This window comes from Lycium barbarum, chromosome 3 (assembly GCF_019175385.1).
Source record: "Lycium barbarum isolate Lr01 chromosome 3, ASM1917538v2, whole genome shotgun sequence".
Lineage (NCBI taxonomy): Eukaryota > Viridiplantae > Streptophyta > Magnoliopsida > Solanales > Solanaceae > Lycium > Lycium barbarum.
This window is the reverse complement of record NC_083339.1, coordinates 90,688,363-90,708,258: the sequence shown is the minus strand read 5'-3', so window position 1 is coordinate 90,708,258 and position 19,896 is coordinate 90,688,363. Positions and strand designations below refer to the sequence as shown.

General features: G+C 37.0%; 1 long non-coding RNA gene across 1 annotated transcript; it reads left to right on the top strand.

The window, feature by feature from the left end:
- Positions 1-13,082: 13,082 nt before the first annotated feature.
- On the top strand, positions 13,083-17,608 carry LOC132631608 (uncharacterized). The gene is made up of 3 exons (XR_009578914.1): positions 13,083-13,381; positions 13,472-13,563; positions 14,656-17,608. It is a non-coding gene; the product is annotated as an uncharacterized LOC132631608 (long non-coding RNA).
- Positions 17,609-19,896: the final 2,288 nt, after the last annotated feature.

The window sequence follows — 19,896 nt, the reverse complement described above, 5'->3', positions numbered from 1 at the left end:
AAAATTACCTTTATATACATAAGCCCTTCGGCTATCAAAATAATGATAATACACAATAGTAGCATCGTGAGACCATACTACCCACATATGCGTATCTACGAGCCTCTACTAGATTACTAAACATAGGGACAGGACAGGACCCCGTTGTGCCCAAAATATACACATGTACACAAAATAATAGTCAAAGGCACCTCCGGAAAAATAGAGTGCTCTCAAGTCAGCTAATAGCTCCTACGAGTCTGGATCACCTCCCTGTCTACCTGTGGGCATGAACACAGCGTCCAAAGAAAACGGACGTCAGTACGAACATTGTACTGAGTATGAGAGGCATAAGTAATAATAATGCGTCAATGATATAAAGGAAGCATCAAATAAGGAGCAACATGTAACTGACTGTCACTTACAACTGAAATAATGCATGCTAACTTACTTCATAATCATCATCATATCATGCATGCATATATGTATAAACTGCCTAACCATATATGTACGGTGTGATAATCATTAGGCTGCGTCAAGGCCTCCCGCGTCCGGGGTACCATCTCATGCCGCCCACTAGTGGTGTCTGCCCATGCCATCTAGACATGGTGTATACGCTGCCCGCCTTAGCGGTGTCTGCAGTCCATATAGGCGCGGTGTAATATCACCAACATGTACTCATCATAATGCATGCATAGAAACTCAAAGATAGCTATACTTTATCGAGGTGACATAAGGTCGTGAACCCCCGATTCCATTATGGAGCATTTATAAGCATTCTGCCTCACCTTGAAGGAAATAGTATATAAGGTGAGTGTATACAATAAACAACACCATTAACTTTATAGGAACATCATATCATGAACTCTAGAATCTTTAGACTTAAGCTCATCATCATCATTATTGGGCTCGTAATGTATCTCTTATCTCATGTGGCTATTCATGAACATAGACTCTTAGTTTTCCGGGATGTAGGAGATTCATGGAGAGGAAGGAAAAATCATGCCATAGGATTCATGCCTTAGAAATAAAGGACTAGCCTCACATACCTTTTTCGTTTAACTAATCTATCGCGGACTTGTTCTCCTTCAATGCCCACGTTTCTACCTTCAAGAGAATTTGCATTAACATTAGCTAATCGATTACTTAAAAGTGCTTACTAAATTTAAAGAAAATTGGACAGCATTTCCTTTGTTTATACAACTTTCCCCATAATCCATATCAACTCCCAAACATCGATAACAACATTCACAATATCACAAGCAAAAATCATCATTCATCTACATTACCCACATTTTGCAATTTCACTCCAATTTCTCCATAATCATGGTCATAGTTCATTATTGCATTTTCTCACATATAATACTTATTCCATGTTCTAAATGTATTTCATAACATACTTACAATCACAACATATCGATAATCATGACTCAATCCAAGCCTTTACCTAACAATGACACTATTCTCACATTTATGACCCATTTCTATGTCTTTCTACAATCCAAGTGTTTTAACTTTCAACACCATTAAACAACAAGTAATAATCATAAAACTCACCTTAGATAATGGAAGAATAAGCCTTGAGTGGTAATTCTCTTCTTGCACAAAAACCCTAGTCCACTTCCCTTGGGATTTCTTAGCTTAGATGAACTTTGATATGTTTCCTACATTTGATTTTGTGGGTTTGATGTAGTTGATCATAGATTTCTCTTGGTTTCTTGTGGATGAAGAGTGGAGAGAATTCTATAGGAGTCTTGAAGTGTGGAGAGTGGGAAATGAAATGAAATAAAATGAGGGAGAAGGTCCTTATATCGTTTTAAAATCTGTCCCGACCAGATTCTACGGACCAACATACGGTCCGTATAATTTATACTGACTGTATGTCTGGCCGTAGATCTGGTCCAGTGAGGTGTGCTATTCTGGGCTGATTATACGGCCATACATACGGCCAGTATGTTGGGCCGTATAATGCCCAGTTCATCCGAACTCTTTCTCGTTGACTCGTTTGATCTCCAATCCTTATGGACCCTTCTTGACACTTGATTAACACCTCAATACCAATCTAAGGGACATTATCACTCTTCTCCAAAACATCTTTAAGCCATCATTAACTTGTCGCTCATAATTCTTACCCGACACGCAGCATATCCCTTGCTTTCCTTAACAACCTTCTTCCCTTACGTCAAATGTCTTTGAATCTCGATTAGGATCATCAAATGCTATTTCTTAATTATTAAAACATTATATACGTCGTGCCCTTCATTAGTCTATTCACTGTACGTTAACGGAAAATTTCCAAGGTGTAACAGTATATCAACTCCCAAACATTTATAATAACATTCACAATATCATAACCAACAATCTTCATTCATCTACATTACCCTCATTTCACAATTCCACTTCAATTCATCCATTTTCATGGTCATCGTATACTAGTATGTTTTCTCACATATAATGCTTATCCCACGTCCTTAATATCATTTATAGCATAATCATAATCACAACACATCAAGAATCATGACAAAATTCAAGCTATTACTCAATATGACATTATTCCCACATTCATGACCCATTGTTTTCTATATCCTTCTACAATCCAAGTGTTTCAACTTTCAAATACCTTAAACAACATGGAAATACCATAAATATTACCTTAGGTGGTGTAGGAATGAACCTTGGGTGGAAACTCCTCACTTGAGCAAAACCCTAGTCTCACCTCCAAAGAGATTTCTTGTCTTGGATGAACCCTAGTGAGTTTCTTGCACTTGATTCTCTTGGATTTATGATATGAACCTTTGATTTGTCTTGAATTTGTGTTGATGACATATTTAGAACCCTCTAGAACTCTTGAGAGAAATGAAGAAGTGGAAAGAATGAGAAAATAAAAGTGGGAACATGTATTTATACTTGCAAATTAATCAGTCCGTCGGGCATTATACGGACCACTTATACGGTCCGTATAACATTGTATGGTCCGTATAAGTGTCCGTGGTTCACCACCATGGAAACAATTCTTACTGTTGGGTTATACGAACCCTTATACGGTCCATATAAAATTCCACGGTCCGTATAAGGTGGTCGTGCAACTCACAGTTTTTTTCCGAAGTTGTCCTCGTCGTTTCGTTTGATCTCCAATCCTTATACAACCTTCTTAACACTTGTTTAATACTTCATTTACAATCTAAGGGACATTATAACTCTTCTCCAAAACTTCATTAAGCCATCATTAATTTGATACTCATAAATCTTTCCAAAACACAACATATGCTTTGCCTTCCTTAACATCTTCCGTCTCCTACCTCACATGTCTTTGAAATCTCATTTAGAATCATCAAATGTTATTTCTTACTCATCAAGACATCGTATTCATCGCGCCCTTCGACAGTCTATTCACTGTACATGAACGGAAATTTTTTTGAGGTGTAACAGAATCAAATCACCAACACGAGGAACACACATGCGTCCCTTAATCCTCAAAATGCCCTCAGAATCAATCACGGCCTCCTTGGCCTCACCTCTCAAAGCACTATCTCGAATCTTGCTCAACTGAGCATCCTCAAACTGATGAGTCCTAATCCGATCCAATAAAGACGACCTCGCCTCTACACTAGCCAAAATCCTGCCTGGGGGTGAAACATCAAGGCGAACGAAACTGTTGGCCAGAGTCTGAACCTCCATGGCCAACGGACGCTCGAAAATAATCAATCGAGCTAAACTCCCCATACTCTCTGCCTTGCGACTCAAGCCATCAGCCACTACATTGCCTTTCCCGGGATGGTATAGAATATAGATTTCATAGTCCTTCAGGAGCTCCATTCATCGCCGCTGCCTGGAATTAAGATCTCTCTGGGTAAACACATGCAGAAGACTACGGTGACCGGTGAAAACCTCACAACGGACACTGTACAAATAATGTCCCCAAATCTTCGAATCGAAAACCACGGCCAATAACTCCAAATCATGGGTAGGGTAATTCTTCTCATGAATCTTCAACTGACGGGAAGCATAAACTATCACCCTACCCTCCTGCATCAACACAACACCTAAGCCCACACGGGGGGCATCACAATAGACCGCGAAATCCTTACACTCCACGGGTAATGCTAAGATCGGAGCTGTCATCAAAAGAAGCTTGAGATTTTGAAAGCTCTGTAGTCAAAAGAAGCTTGACCTTTTGAAAGCTCTCCTCACAATCATCTGACCACTAGAAGGGGACCTCCTTCTGAGTCAATCTGGTCAAAGACAAAGCAATAGGAGCAAAACCCTTCACGAAGTGACAGTAATAGCTGGCCAAACCCACAAAACTACGAATCTCAGTAACAGTAGTGGGCCTCGCCCAACCCCTCACAGCCTCAATCTTCTGTGGTCAACCATAATCCCATCTTTAGACACAACATGGCCCAAGAATGCTACAGAATCCAATTAGAACTCACACTTAGAAAACTTAGCAAACAGACTTTGCTTCTTCAACAACCCAAGAACAGAACGAAGATGGCTCTCATGCTCCTCTCTACTCTTGGAATAGACCAAGATATCGTCAATGAACACAATCACAAAGGAATCAAGGAATGGCCTAAAGATGCCATTCATCAAAGTCATAAATGCAGCCGGGGCATTGATAAGCCTAAAAGACATCACTAGAAACGCATCATGGCCATATCTCGTCTGAAAGGCTGTCTTCGAAATATCCTCCACCCTGATCTTCAACGGGTGATAGCAACAAAAATCAATCTTCGATACACTGAAGCACCCTGAAGCTGGTCAAATAGATCATCAATACGAGGCATAGGATATTTGTTCTGAATAGTAACCTTGTCCAGCTGCCGGTAATCAATACACATCCTCATGTTCCCATTTTTCTTCTTCACAAATAACACAGGAGCACTCCAAGGGGAGACATTCAGTCTAATGAACCCCTTGCTCAACAAATCCGATAATTGCTCCTTAAGCTCTCTCAACTCGGCAAGTGCTATCAGATATGGCGGAATAGAGATAGGGCGGGTGCCCTGATCCAAGTCAATACAGAAATCAATATCACGATCAGGTGGCATACGCGACAGATCCGACAAAATACCTCAGCAAACTCGCTCACGATAGGAATAGACTCAAGGGGTGGAGATGCAACAGTAGTATCACAAACATGAGCCAAATGGGCTAAACACCCCTTACTTACTAATTTTTTGGCCCGAAGGAAGGAAATGATCTTCTTCAGAACGGCACAAAGAGTACCCCTCCACTCAAGCCTAGGAATGCCTAGCATAGCTAAGGTAACTGTCTTAGCGTGACAGTTCCAGATCGCGTGATAAGGAGAAAGCCAATACATCCCCAATATAATATCAAAGTCAACCATATCGAGAATCATCAAATCTACCCCAAGTGTCATACCCCATAAAAGTAACCAAACAAGACCGGTAAACTCGATCAACAATCACAGAATCTCCAACCGAAGTAGACACACGAACAGGTATATCTATGCTACCACAAGGCATATCCCAACAACGGCATAAATGAATATACATACGATTAGGTGGATCCAGGATCAAATAACACAGATGCTGCTCTATGGTTCCTGAAATCACGGCATCTGAGGCCTCTACCTCGGGCCTACCAAAAAATGAGTAACAATGGGCCCCACCACGCCAGTCTGATATCCCCTCTCCTACTCTGAGAATCACCCTTAGGTGGTTGGGAACCACCTCTAGAACCATGAGAAGTACCGCGGCTGACTAAGCGTCGCTCCTCTGAGAAGTCCCACCTCGACCACCAGATGATATAGAAGTCCTCGGCGGCTAATAATCCGCCTGGGTCGGGGACATCTCCTAGTAACATGCCCAACCTTGCCACAAGAAAAACAGGTAATAGGAAACGAATGCTGATACACAGAAACTGAAGACCCGGATGAAGCAGCCCTGTCCACTGGTCTAGAGAACGAACTCTCAAGAGCTATCTGCCTATGTGGCTCACTGGGAAAGCCTGAAACGTTGAATGCATAGGAAGACCGCAATATGGCTGATGCAGCCTCAAAAATTGATCGACGCCCTAGAACTAGAACCACTATAACTCCCAGTCCGACGTAGCCTCTTATCACCACCACCAAAAGCACGGGCCTTAGCGCCCTCAACCATAGAAGCATGCTCGATAATGGAATGGAAGGAAGCCCCCATAGACTCCATCTAAAGACAAGGAATCTGTAGAGATCCAACTAGTTCCCCAACAAAACGCCTGATCCTATCGTCCTCAGTAGGGATTAACGGAGTGGAATAGTGGGCCAGATATAGAAAGCGGGTCACATAGGACCCCAAGGACATGCCCTTTTGCTCAAGGTGTAGAAGATCCTCCCTACGCGCCTCTCTCAAAGACCTCGGGGCACATACTTCACAAGGAAGGCCCAGTAGAACAGAGTCAAATTCAGGGGAAGGGAACCCTCAGGTCTGCACGTCATGAAATACCTCCACCACGTCTTCACGTTACCGTGAAACTGGTAGGACACATAACAAACCTCGTGGGTCTCCACGATCCCCATACAGTGCAGCAACTCATGCATATCAAGAATAAACTCATAAGCATCCTCAGACGAAGTACCAGAGAACCTCGGCGGCTCTAACTTCCTGAATCTCCCAACAAGGTCCTGATCGGACACAATCATAACAGCGCCCTCCATAGGCTTCAGATCATCACCAGGAGCGGGTATCGCATCAATACGAGGAGCCATAGCTACATCGGGACCCGCATAGGTCCCTGCACAGGGGTCTACACCCCAACCCTAGTCTGTGAACCCCTACCGGGAGTAGTAACACTGGCTGCCGCCTGCTGGGTACAAGATGAAGTAAGACCCTGGCCATAGTATCCTGCATGGCCTGACCAGAAGTAACCTTGGGTTGTGTCTATACTGAAGCCACATCTTCGGGCTCAAGAGATGGAGATCTCTCTTGGCGCTGTCCTATTACAGGAGCCTTGCCCCGGGCTGGGGCAGCCCAGCGGCCTCTCACTCTGCCGCGCTCTCAGGATATCGCTCTCCCTCAGGTACCAGCCATAGCTGCAAGCTCTGGCACCTGACCTCGGGCCATAGTAGCTCGAGTCCTCAGCATCTGTGAGAGAAGAGGTAAGAGTCAGATATCAATTTGATCTTTCCAGATACCAATTAGAATAAAGTAGCACGAAAGAATGAAAGAAAGTCAGATTTCCTAAATGTCCTATAGCCTCTCGCAGATAAGTACGAAGCTCATCGTACCGATCCATGAGACTCTACTAGACATGCTCTTGTATTATAGGCCGAGTAACCTAGGGCTCTAATAATAACTTATCACGACCCATTTTGGCATAAGCTGTAGGGGCACTTACCTTTTCCACCTCGATAAGCGAACCCTTAACCAAATGATAAATAAAGACATCATTAATTAAATGAAACAACATAATAGAATAAATACGTAAGTCTAACGATAATATATATAATACTAATACTCCCAGGGTCTAGTCTGAGTAATACAATAGCATCTAAAAGGAATAAATACATGTCTAGAATAATAATACATAAAAGTATTTATGCCTCTGAATAGGAATAAGACATAATGATAGAGAAGTCTTCAAGGCAGCGAACAACCATGCTCACCCAGGAAACTCGATGATAATGCTGAACCGACTATCACCCACGTCTAACGGAAGCAGATCCAACCTGATACTCTACATTCATAAAGGAATGCAGCAATTGCAGGTCAGTACAAAACAACAGTACTGCTAGGCATCATCGGCCGACTAAGCATAGCTAACATAATTCAGATAATAAAGCCAGATATACAGATAAACCAAGAAGTATAAATCAATCATAATCGAAGCTAAGTATGCGTCATCGCCTAAGTAGAGCATCTAATCCCAAATGTGCCAAGTCTCAATATATCAAGCTCGAATCCAACATCACAAGTACATCACCAAAACATCTCAAAGTAATCCATGGTGCAATGCAATGCAATGCAATAATGTATGGATGCAATGCAATGTCATGCAAATGTTGTGTACGCATGTGCTCCGGACAGAAATATCGACTTCTTGGTAGCACAACCCAAAGTGACTCGTGAAGTCTAAGTACCACCCATCCCGGATCTTTGCCCGATAGACAAATGGGACCCCGGATCTTTGCCCATGAGAGGTTCTCACCGGCACCACTCTGGGGGACCCGCGGAGTCTATGCACTCACTCAATCAACGATTCTGGAACTAACATCGGATATCAACCTCTCACGTTACTCAAGTAAAAATCGAGCCTAGCTCATCACATGTTTCATCAAGTATCATCAGCATCTCAACAATATATCATGAAGAATGAGAGTGTGTGTAATTCATGTATCCACAGTAATCATGCTCAATATCACAAGTACCAACAATGGGTACACCAACAATATATTTGAATCACAAGTACCAGCAGTAGGTACGCCAACAATATATAATCAAGATAGAAAAACAGATGCTAATATCTACTAACAACACATGGCATCAAGCCAACATAATAGAACAATCAATAACAACACAACGGGATGGCTAGTCCGAAACACACAACAGGGCCCAACCTAAGACAATATCCATCCCAACTTCATACATGACGGTTCACATGCTTTCTCTGATGATATAATCTAAATATATGCTTCGCTATGCGAAGTCTCAAAAAGGCAAGCCATAATCTACCTAGATAGCCGAGTAACAACACCAACAATTCACTCTATCGCCTTTCCCTTCCGCCGAGCCTCAATATCGATAAGGTCTAGGCATAATTGAATACTAGATTAGAAATCATGAAAAATGATACTAATATTGCTATCATTCTATTTACGTCAAAACCAACCCTAGCATTTGGGGAAATGGGTCCCACAAGGCCAAAATGGAAAATTCGAAAGGAAAATATCAAATTAAGCACTAGGTGATCATAGCCCAACCACAAATTGCTAAATTAACTCATAGGTTTACCCAATTTCGAATTTGAAGCAAAACCCCTAATTTGGGTAAAAACCCTAACTCTTTGATTCCAAAATTCAACGCTAACAATGGAAGATATATGATTAACAACCTTAGATTCATCAAAAACTAGCATAAACTCCATCAATTTCACCATTTATAAGCCTAGATAGAACATTCTTCGTCTCCACTTTTATCTACCATTACTAAGGAATTACTAAGGAAAGGAGTAATCTAAGATGATTAAGATTAATGAAATAGAAGAGTGATAGCAAGATTTACCGCCAAAAGTATTCCCCAAATATCTCCAAGAATAGTCCCCAAAAGCTCTAATTTCGAAATGAAAATAAATGAGGGTCTAAAGGCTTTTAACACTTCATTAATTATACTCACTGCCCGTCACCCGCTTTGGCGACACTGGGACCGCCCCAGCGAAGCTGCTTCAGCGGTCAAACCTAAGTGTCTTGGACTGCTCCAGCAGTATCGCTGTCGCGGTGCTGGTGTCGCCAAAGCGAGCACCAGACACCAGAAAACTCACCCAAGTTCACAATTCAATTTGATTTTCCGACTAATTTTCGAGACCATCTACTCACATACCATACCCATAGACACACATAAAAACACGCTGCGAACGCGCTCGTGTCCTCAGAATTCCCAATAGAAGTCTCATTGACCGAGTCAACCCCCGATACCTTAATTTCAATTTCTCAACCCAAGTCCCAAAATGCATCCTGGTGAAAATGCCGAAAAGACTAATACGACTAAACGGGTCATTACACCAATACTTTGGAAGATAATCATAGTGAATCTTAACTGTCACAGTTCTTATTGCACCAGTCTTTTCATCCTCTATATTCATCCTTACTGTTCTTGGTAAATCCAACAAAAGATCCACTAAAACCTTCACCCTCGCACAACTAGGTCTAGTTTTATTAATTGTTGCCAAGTCCAATGGTAATGGGACACCAACTGCTGATGCTAATGTGAATAATGACTCCTTTACAAAATATGTGGGTAGTTAGTTGGGAAAAGAAATCCAAGCCATAGCTTTAGACGTTTCCTCATCAATTTTGAACCTAGAATCATATATGAGAGGAGTCATTTGATAGGAATTTCCTTTATTGTCATTCAAATAGTAAGCAGGCTTAGAGGTCAGGTTCATCAAGTCTTCCCAGAGATTTAACCTAATGTAGACATGTCGACTTCTGAAAAACCAATAGTACATCCACCTTTAGTTCCACATTGATATGGAATCATTCCGCACAATTGATCAATATCTGGCCATCCATATGAGAATTTTCCTATCACTGCATATTGCAAATTCTCCAACCTGTTCATACGATTCACTTCCTCTTATGTCCACTTCACATTGGGCATGTTGTAACATCGTAATTTCTTTAATAGGGATAGGAGCTATTGATTGTGCATGATTTTGTCTAACCTGGTTCATATTCTCAGGCTGCAACAATGCTGCATATGGGACTTCGGTTGTACTTACAAGTGGGATCTCTCCTCCATGCTGAGATAATGCAAGACCTTGTTTACCAGCCACGTGGATTGGCCAACGGCCATAGAGGCCATTTATGTCAAGCTTGAAGTTGGCGTGTTAGGGTTTTGCATGAAAGTAGGAGAGAGCAGAGAGCCTTTTTTTTTTTAATACCTTACTAATTGCCTTCTCGACTTCTCCATAGGATAACTTTACAACTCTCAAAACATGTAGTGAATTGATCAGTAAGTTAAGATTTCATTATAAAATTATATTTTATATTTGGTTGGAAAAAAAAGTTACTGGAAAATTCAATTATGTACAAAAGCGTTTTCCAACCAAGAAAGAATTATTTTTCAGTCATTGCACAAAGTTAATTTCTAGATTCTCCGATTTTGTAAAAATTGAAAACCTTTTTTCTTTTTCTTTTTCTTTTTCTTTTTTATTTTGGTTGAAAAAAAGGATTGAGAAAAACATTTTGATATTTTTTTTTGGTGAAATTCAAAATTGCAAGCCGTGTGTAATCAATGCAAACTTGCAACCCATATGTAGAGGCGGATCCAGAATTTAGAGGTTCCGGACGCCACTCTAATGTAAATGTAGACGTATTGCAATTTACACGGGCTAATTAATAGAGTACACATTTTATCGGTTTGATCAACTTTGGATTGCGGTTCGGATTATTTGTCTTTTTCGATTTACATAAACAAATTATTCCAAATATTATATACAGTAGAAAAAATTACACTCATATAGGTACATCACTCAAGCTTACAAGCATAATTTTTACTATAACATAAAGAAAATTTCTTTTTTAAATGACCGTGAACCAAGACTCAACACACCATTTTTTTGCATTTTGTTAAACCATTTAAATAAAATGACATGTAAAATTAAAGATAAGAAATAATGACGGAAGAGAGCAGCAGGGGAAAAATTATTCAAATTTTGACGAAGAGAGAGGAGAAGATTTGGGAGAAGAGAAAGAGTTTTTTGAAGAAGAAAGCTATTTACTGTCTTGTTGATATTTTATGCTTAAAATAAATAGGAAGAGAAATGGTACGAGTTCAGAGAAGATAAATAAAGACTTGTTAATTGGTTAAGTATATTACCAAATTCCTGTGAAAGAAAAACAGAAGAAAAAGAAAGCAGCAAAAATTAGCTAAAAATAAATGTAGATGCTGGGATTTGAACTGGCGCCCCTAGGGAGGAAAACCAGGCGCCTAACCATTGGCACCACGGCATCAATTGTTGTTCCGGGCGGCACGATTGGGATTTATACTATATCTTACACATATATACATCCATATATATAGTTTCAACTGAGGCGTGGGGGTGACATGACACTCCCACGCCATACCACTCCCACGCCACTACATAGATCCGCCCCTGCCCATATGTAGTGGGAAAAAAAAAACAAAGTTGCAAACCATTTTCTTGATAACGCGCACATGCCAACCAAGACAACCTCAAAGATTAATTGACTCACTAACTACAATAATGTTTAAATTAAAATATTATGCCAACATCATATTTGACAAATATAATATTCTTCATTTCTTGCAACAAAATCAATGCCGAAGATCTTGCCCAATCATTCATAAAGAGACTGTTCTTTGATGCTACAAGTCAATATCATATATATATATATATATATATATATATATATATATATATATATATATATATATATATATATATATATTGCTTTTGTGTCCGAATTGGACCAGCAAAATGTAACTTATATGAGATTTTCTTAAGCAAGAAAAATTTAAGATATTGACTTGTAACATCAAACAACAGTCTCTTTATGTGTGTGTCTATATATATAGAGAGAGATGTGTATGTATGTATTATATACATATAAAGTGGAAAACTCTTAAGTCAAAAGTTAAATTACTAAAATACCCTTCTTGCAAATGCCCCTCTTACTAATCTAATAAATAATAATTACCTTAATTAATTTTAAAACTACCTTCAATGAAACTCCTTCAAAGAGGTGCATGTCTCTACATAGACGCTGCCTACAAGGCTCCGAGTCAAATGGTTCAAATGTCATCCTTTTTAATTTAACTAGTTAATTTGTTCGCGCTTTGCAGTCGTAAAAAAAATCAATGAATTTATAAAATGAAATTGTTGTTAATTTAATCATAGTAGAATATATAAAAATATTATGTGTATGCATATAATCCTGCAAATTTAGTCGACATAGAAGAGAAAAAATGTTTTTGTATATGTGTATAAAGTTAATTTTATAGTTTAATGAAATAGCTAGACAAATATAAAATATTGCTCTTCTTTGCTCCAACACCTTCCATATCAAGAGCTTCACATAAACAAACAATAATGTTACAGTGCGATTGAAAAAAGCAATCGTATTACAACAAAAACAATGTATACAACATATATGAGACTATTCAGTAACAAACATGAATAATACAAAATATACCAGATAAAATTCTATTAATTTCATTCTCCCTTGAATCAATTTTATCCAATTAATTGGTTAGAATATATTAACCGAAGTTTAACAATATTTCTAGTAATATAGAAGCATGAGTTAACAACTCGGATCGAAATGCCTGCTAAAAAGGAAATAAAATTCAAACCAAGGGTAGTTTAGTCTTTTAGGTTGGGTGATTGTACCTGTCTTTTAATCAGAACCGCCACGTTACGGTCTAATCTATCTTCTCGGTGCTTCTTCTGTAGTCTGAAAACCTACGCTTTACTCTTGGAGCTCTAAGCGGCAAAGTTTTCTCTTGAGCTAACTCTTCCCAACAACGTGCTATCTTTCTCCCACTCTTATTAAATCCAATTGCATTAGACTCAACCCCCATTATGATATGTCGCAATTTTTACAAGGGACTGTTTTCTTTTCCTTCCATTTCTGGGTTTTGCTGTTTCTGGTTCTAATATCTATGGGTCGTTGCCTTCAATTTATGGGTCGTTCCCTTCAATTTACTTATAGTTGCATGTGTGTAGTTTTTCTTTCATACCCTCCATAACTCTTAATTTCAATAGAAGTAAAAATTGTATTTTATCTGTCATTTAATTTGATTTGCAGGAACGGAATAGTCTTGCTTCGCATCCACATATGTTTGATTTTACGTGTTGGGTTTCCATGAAATTTTGATGATTTTGTGGGTCTACTCAGAGGTATGTTTTATTCATCAACCTCAAAGTTACTCTATTTGTTTTTACTTAATTTTTGGGTTTTCATGAATTGGGTTATTTTGGGCTTCTGACTGGTGGTTAACTTATTTAAGATAATTTGATTCATCACCCTCAAATATCCTTTTCTTTCTTTGATTTTATGTTAAGTTTCCACAAAAAAAATGGTGAATTAAGAAATACTCATCCTACGTCCAAACTTCAATTACGAGCAAGGTAACAGCATCGATTCTTCTTAAGCATTCTTATTCTAATTCTTTCACTTTAATCTTTTGCTATTTTAGTTGTATTGGTGATTAACTGATCATTATTTTTCCAGTTTCTTACTTCATTACTTCTTTATGACTCCCGAGCCAAGTAAATCTTAGACTAATTTGTCAAAGGGGTAAACAGACCTTGGATTTTCAGACCGCCGATCGAAAAATTTTGATGTGAAAATTCGCAAGGGCTAATACTGAGATTCGCAAGTTGCTATTGATAAGTCAACAACTCTTACCTAAAGTAAGAATGTTGCATTTATAATCGAAAAAACAGAGGAAACAAATGAATTTGGCAAAAAGAAACACTAAATATAATAAAGAAAGCTACCATATGTGCTCCATTGAAAGCCTACATTCAATATTTGTTAGATTACTCATTTATGTTAACAAGGGATTCAACTATATAGAAAGGCAGAAACAATACATAGAAGACTAATCTATCGACTTCTTCCTCAGGAAAAATAAAACATCTATTTAGATATGGCTTTTTGCTTCAAATCGATGTTCCATAGTCTTTTTTAAATACATTCTTACTACTTTCTCATAGGTGTAGAATGACGGCTCTTGGTGCTAGCAGCGAACAGAGCTAATGAACGCATAGTTTCTCTTTTGGACCATCCTAGAATAATGTAGTCAATTTACTTCATATTGACATAAGAAATACATCATAAAAAAGTTAATCATGTCAGACAATTGAAGAAACAAATGGGGTTTTTTCAATTTATGCTTTTGGTGCTACGATATTTTACATGTGCAACACATCATCACAAATTGGGATGATGATTGTATTACGTAGCTTTTTATGTATTTTTTTCAGTTGGATGAGCATTTAGCTAGAAATCCTGATAGCTAGACAAGGTATAATCTCTTGACTGTCTCTCATGTATTACTGATGGAAGTGTTTATGCATGTTTGTTATCACCTTGGTAATGCAACAACTCGACCGCGGGATTTGTACACGGAAGTGCAATGTAACATCTGCTACAACACGGTTGATGACAGTCTCCTGCTGTTGTGCGACCTTTGTGACACTGCTTGTCATAACTTATATTGTTGTCCTTGGTACTATGTAGTTGTGGTATAGGTACCGTGTCACGACCCAACCGGAGGGCCATGACGAGCACCCGGTGCTGTGCTAACCCACCCGGGTACCTCTTATCGTACTCTCATATTCACATCTAGGTGAGCCACATGGCTTACTCATAATTTATATGCATTAATAGTGCTAATCTCATTGGGCAACAACACCTCTATATCTTCATCAATAACAATGCCCATATCCATATACACAAGCCGACGAGGCTATCAAAATGATATACAAAATATGAGCCAACAAGGCTAAGGACATCTAATCATATACAACTGTCTACAAGCCTCTAAGAAGAGTAGAGTATGTCACATCATATAGGCAGGACATGACCCCGTCATGCCCATAGGTATGTACACAAAAGAATAATACCAAAAGCTGTAGCTCCGGATGAAATGGAGCTCCTCTATGCAGTCCCTGAATAAGATATCTATGGATCAAGCCTGTCTCCCTGTCCACCTGCGGGCATGACGCAGCGTCCACAAACAAAAGGACGTCAGTACGAATAATGTACTGAGTATGTAAAGCGTAATCAACATCATAATAGGAGCATAAGAGACATCATAAGAAATAGCATAAGAAGGGAGAATCAAGAGATAGTAGCCATCATCGTAATTACTTACTTGTCTTTCATAGGGACCTTCCATTTATAGTGCGTGCTTGTGTACATACATATATACATATACAAATATCCATATCCGTATTTATATACATATTCGCATTCATAGCATACCTGACCATGAAGGTTCGGTGGTTTCACATACCCGGCCATGACAAGGCTCGGTGTCGTACATACCTGGCCCTACCAAGGCTCAGTGTTATCCGTACCCAACTGCAGTGGTGTGCGCAATAGGTATCATACCCGGCCATATAAGCTCGGTATTACATAATAGTCATACATACTTAAATTCGTATACATAGGAGTTCATGAGTATTATCGTCATTATTGACATCATCATTTTTGTTATATATATCCTTAGAGGATCAACTATCATATAAAGAGGCAATAGAATCGTGAACGTTTCGAGAATCGTGAGCTTTGGTAATCTTAGAGATAGGGTCATTTGGAAGACATTATAGAACTTATGAAAGATACATATAGCAAGGGAACCATGCCTTAATGAAAGAAAGGTTAGCCTTACATACCTCGTTGTCTTCTTAACTACTTAACGTTCCCCGTTGAAGCTTGAATAATCTACATTTAAAAGGATTCATACCATGGTTAAGCCTTAATGATACTCTTCAATTCAACCTAGGATAATTCATGTTCTAATGAAAATTGGGCAGCATTTCCCCTATTTCGTCAACTTCCACTATATCACAAAACAACTCCCAACAACCACAATAATATCCACAATATCATAATCAAGTATTCACATTCGACTTAGCCTTCAAAATTCATCCTTATGTTTAACTTATGCTAGCAACTTCATACCCATTTTAGCACATTTTCATAATAATGCTTCCTCATCACCATTATTACCTTCCATAGCAAGATTATATCCATATCATACTAAGAATTATAACTCAAGTTAGCTTACTACTCAAAAACATCATAAAAACTACATTTAGAACTCATCTTCTACTTTCTCCTTCTACACAAGTTGTTCAACAACTAAACATTCTTGATAACATGTAATAAGTATGAAAACAACCTTTTTATCTCATAAGAATGAGCTTTGGAGCAAGCTATCAACTTAAATAAAAACCCTAGCTTCAATATCCAAAGAATTCTTGGAGTCTAATAACCCTAGCAAGGCTTCTAACACATGGGTATCTTGATTCTTGCCTCTTGATATTTAATCTCCCTTGGATTTTGACTTGGATTAGTTTATGGAGTTGAAGAGAGGGTTTTTGGAGAGCCTTTGGATCTGATTGGTGAAATGAAATGTCCAAATGAAGTGAGTAAATTATATAAAGCGGAACTTAAAATCCCGTCAGACAATTATGCGCTCATTTTGATGGGCCGTCAAAATTCCTACGGACGGTCAAAATGGTCTGTAGAACTGACCAGTCAAATATGGATCACTGTGACCATTTTACGCTGGGTTGGTGCAGTTTGACAGGCCGCAGAATTTTCTGCGGGGCGTCAAAATTCCTGCGGCCCGTCAAATGGTCCGCAGAAATTTTCTGCTCAGACAGTCTGTCGTAAAACACCCACAACGTTTTACTCAAACGTCACATTTGTTGCGTTGGAAACTAGACTCGATGAAATTCAATTTGGACAAAAGAAACACACCAAAACTCCTCATATTATAGGAGATATGCCTCCCCCAATCTGGACCAAAATCCTGTTCGAAAATTTTGCAAATTTTACCAAAGTTCCCACAAACTCCATTCCTTTATTTGTTTGTTCTTAAATCCTTCCATAGCTCAGTTCATGGGATTAAAACCCCATAACCATAATATGGGAACATGTAATCTCATATATCCTAAGGTAACTCCCGTTTCCACGATTAGGACAACTAACGCCTAACGAATCTCAACGGACGAAACTACGAGGTGTAACATACCGTCAAGCTTAATTTTATGTTTTCAAACTGCAAATCAATGGCAAAGAAGAATAAAAAAGAAGTTTTCCTTAGATACCTTCTCAAATAATGAATATGAATTAATTTTGGAGTTAGGACATGCCTTGTTTATAATGTTTAAATTCGTATGCCAGTAACACCCTCATTTTGCAGTGTCTTGACTTAATTGTTGTTGCGGGACTAAACTTGGAGGATGTTTTCCGAGGAGTAGTCACATGTACTTTAGAATGATGAACCGAGTTTTAAGAATCATAGTCACTTAGACTTCTTTCAGCTTTTACTTCCAAATTTATATAAAACAAACTTAAAGACTTCAACGTGGAAGTTGTAGAGAAATTGAATTTGTTGTTGTTGTTTGTATGCTAGAGGTAGTGAAGTTCCGAGTCCGGAGCCAAAATGACATATTTTTACAGCAATTAGATCAAAATAGGCTGTCTTTTTTTTTTTATACCCAAATGGGTATTTCGTTGATCATTCAACGAAATACCCCAGTTACTGTTCATAGCAGCAACTCTTTTTTTTATTATTATTTTTTTTTGCATTTCGTGGAACAATCCACGAAATAGCTTTTTTTTTTTTTTTTTTTTTTTAATTTCGTGAAAAAAATGATTTTTTTTTTACATATCATGACACAATCCACGAAATAGATGTTTTTTTATTTTATTTCGTGAATAAAAAAAGAAATAGGAAATTATAATTTTTTTTTGTTTTTGCATTTCGTGTATTAAAAAACGAAATAGGATAAAAAAAATTCTAATTTCGTTCGTATAAAAAGGAAATTGGAAATATATATATATATATATATATATATATATATATATATATATATATATATTAATGAAGGAAATTGATTTGTTTTTTTATTTTTTTGCATTTCGTAATCTAATGAACGAAATAGGTTTTTTTTTTTTTTTTTTGTATTTAGTGAATAAAAAAACGAAATAGGAAATTATATACATATATATATATATATATATATATTTTGCATTTCGTGTATTAAAAAACGAAATAGGAATATATATATATATATATTTCATTCATGTACCAATGAAATATTTCGTGGATTGTTCCACGAAATGCAAAATAAAAAATAAAAATAAAATATTTCGTGGATTGTTCCACGAAATGTAAAAAAAAACAGTTTTATTTATATTAACGAAACTGTTTTATTTTTTAATTTAAAACTGTTTTATTTTTATTTTTTATTTTGCATTTCGTGGAACAATCCACGAAATATAAAAAAAAAATAGTTTTTTTATGTATTTTTGAAATTGATCTTATATATATATATATATATTCCAAATTGATTAAAAGACATTTTTTAATTTTTTTAAAATATATTTTTCAAAAAACTTAGTGTTTACTGTAAGGTTATTTTAGTCAACTTTATATATCGAGAAAATTAGTCAGCTTTATTTTCAAAAATTGAAACCGCAGAAGTGAAATTGACATTCACAGATACATTATCCCTGGATTTTTACGTTGAAATCTATTGCGTATCATCATCTTATAAGTAAATAAAACTGAAAATTTCATGCCAATTTGGGGAAAAATTGAAATTGAATGTGATAAAAGGCGTTTTTTTAAAAATCGGCTCGGCCAAACCGCCTTGCGGCAGTTTGTGTGCATAGATCTCGGAAAAATACCCAAAATCAAAAAAAAAATCGCGTAAATCGGACGTCCGAGCGCAAAGCTATGACCATCTAAAGTTTGACAACTTTACAACTAGTTTTTCTCCCTATATTTTTTAGAATTATATTTATATTTAAAATAAAGTTATGTCTTGACTTTACAACTATTGTTTTTTTCGTTTATTAACAAACGAAATAAGATTTTTTTTTATTTCGTGAATATATAAATGTTTTTATAAATGAAACACAAAAATATATATATATATTCATCCTATTTCATTGGTACATGAATGAAATATATATATATATATATATATATATATATATATATATATATATTCCTATTTTTTATTTTCCTATTTCGTTTTTTAATACACGAAATGCAAAAAATATATATATATATATGTATATAATTTCCTATTTCGTTTTTTTATTCACTAAATACAAAAAAAAAAAAAAAACTTATTTCGTTCATTAGATTACGAAATGCAAAAAAAATAAAAAAACAAATCAATTTCCTTCATTAATACACGAAATAATATATATATATATATATATATATATATATATATATATTCCAATTTCCTTTTTATACGAACGAAATTAGAAAAAAATTTATCCTATTTCGTTTTTTAATACACGAAATGCAAAACAAAAAAAAAAATTATAATTTCCTATTTCTTTTTTTATTTACGAAATAAAATAAAAAAAACATCTATTTCGTGGATTGTGTCATGATATGTAAAAAAAAAATCATTTTTTTCACGAAATTAAAAAAAAAAAAAAAAAGCTATTTCGTGGATTGTTCC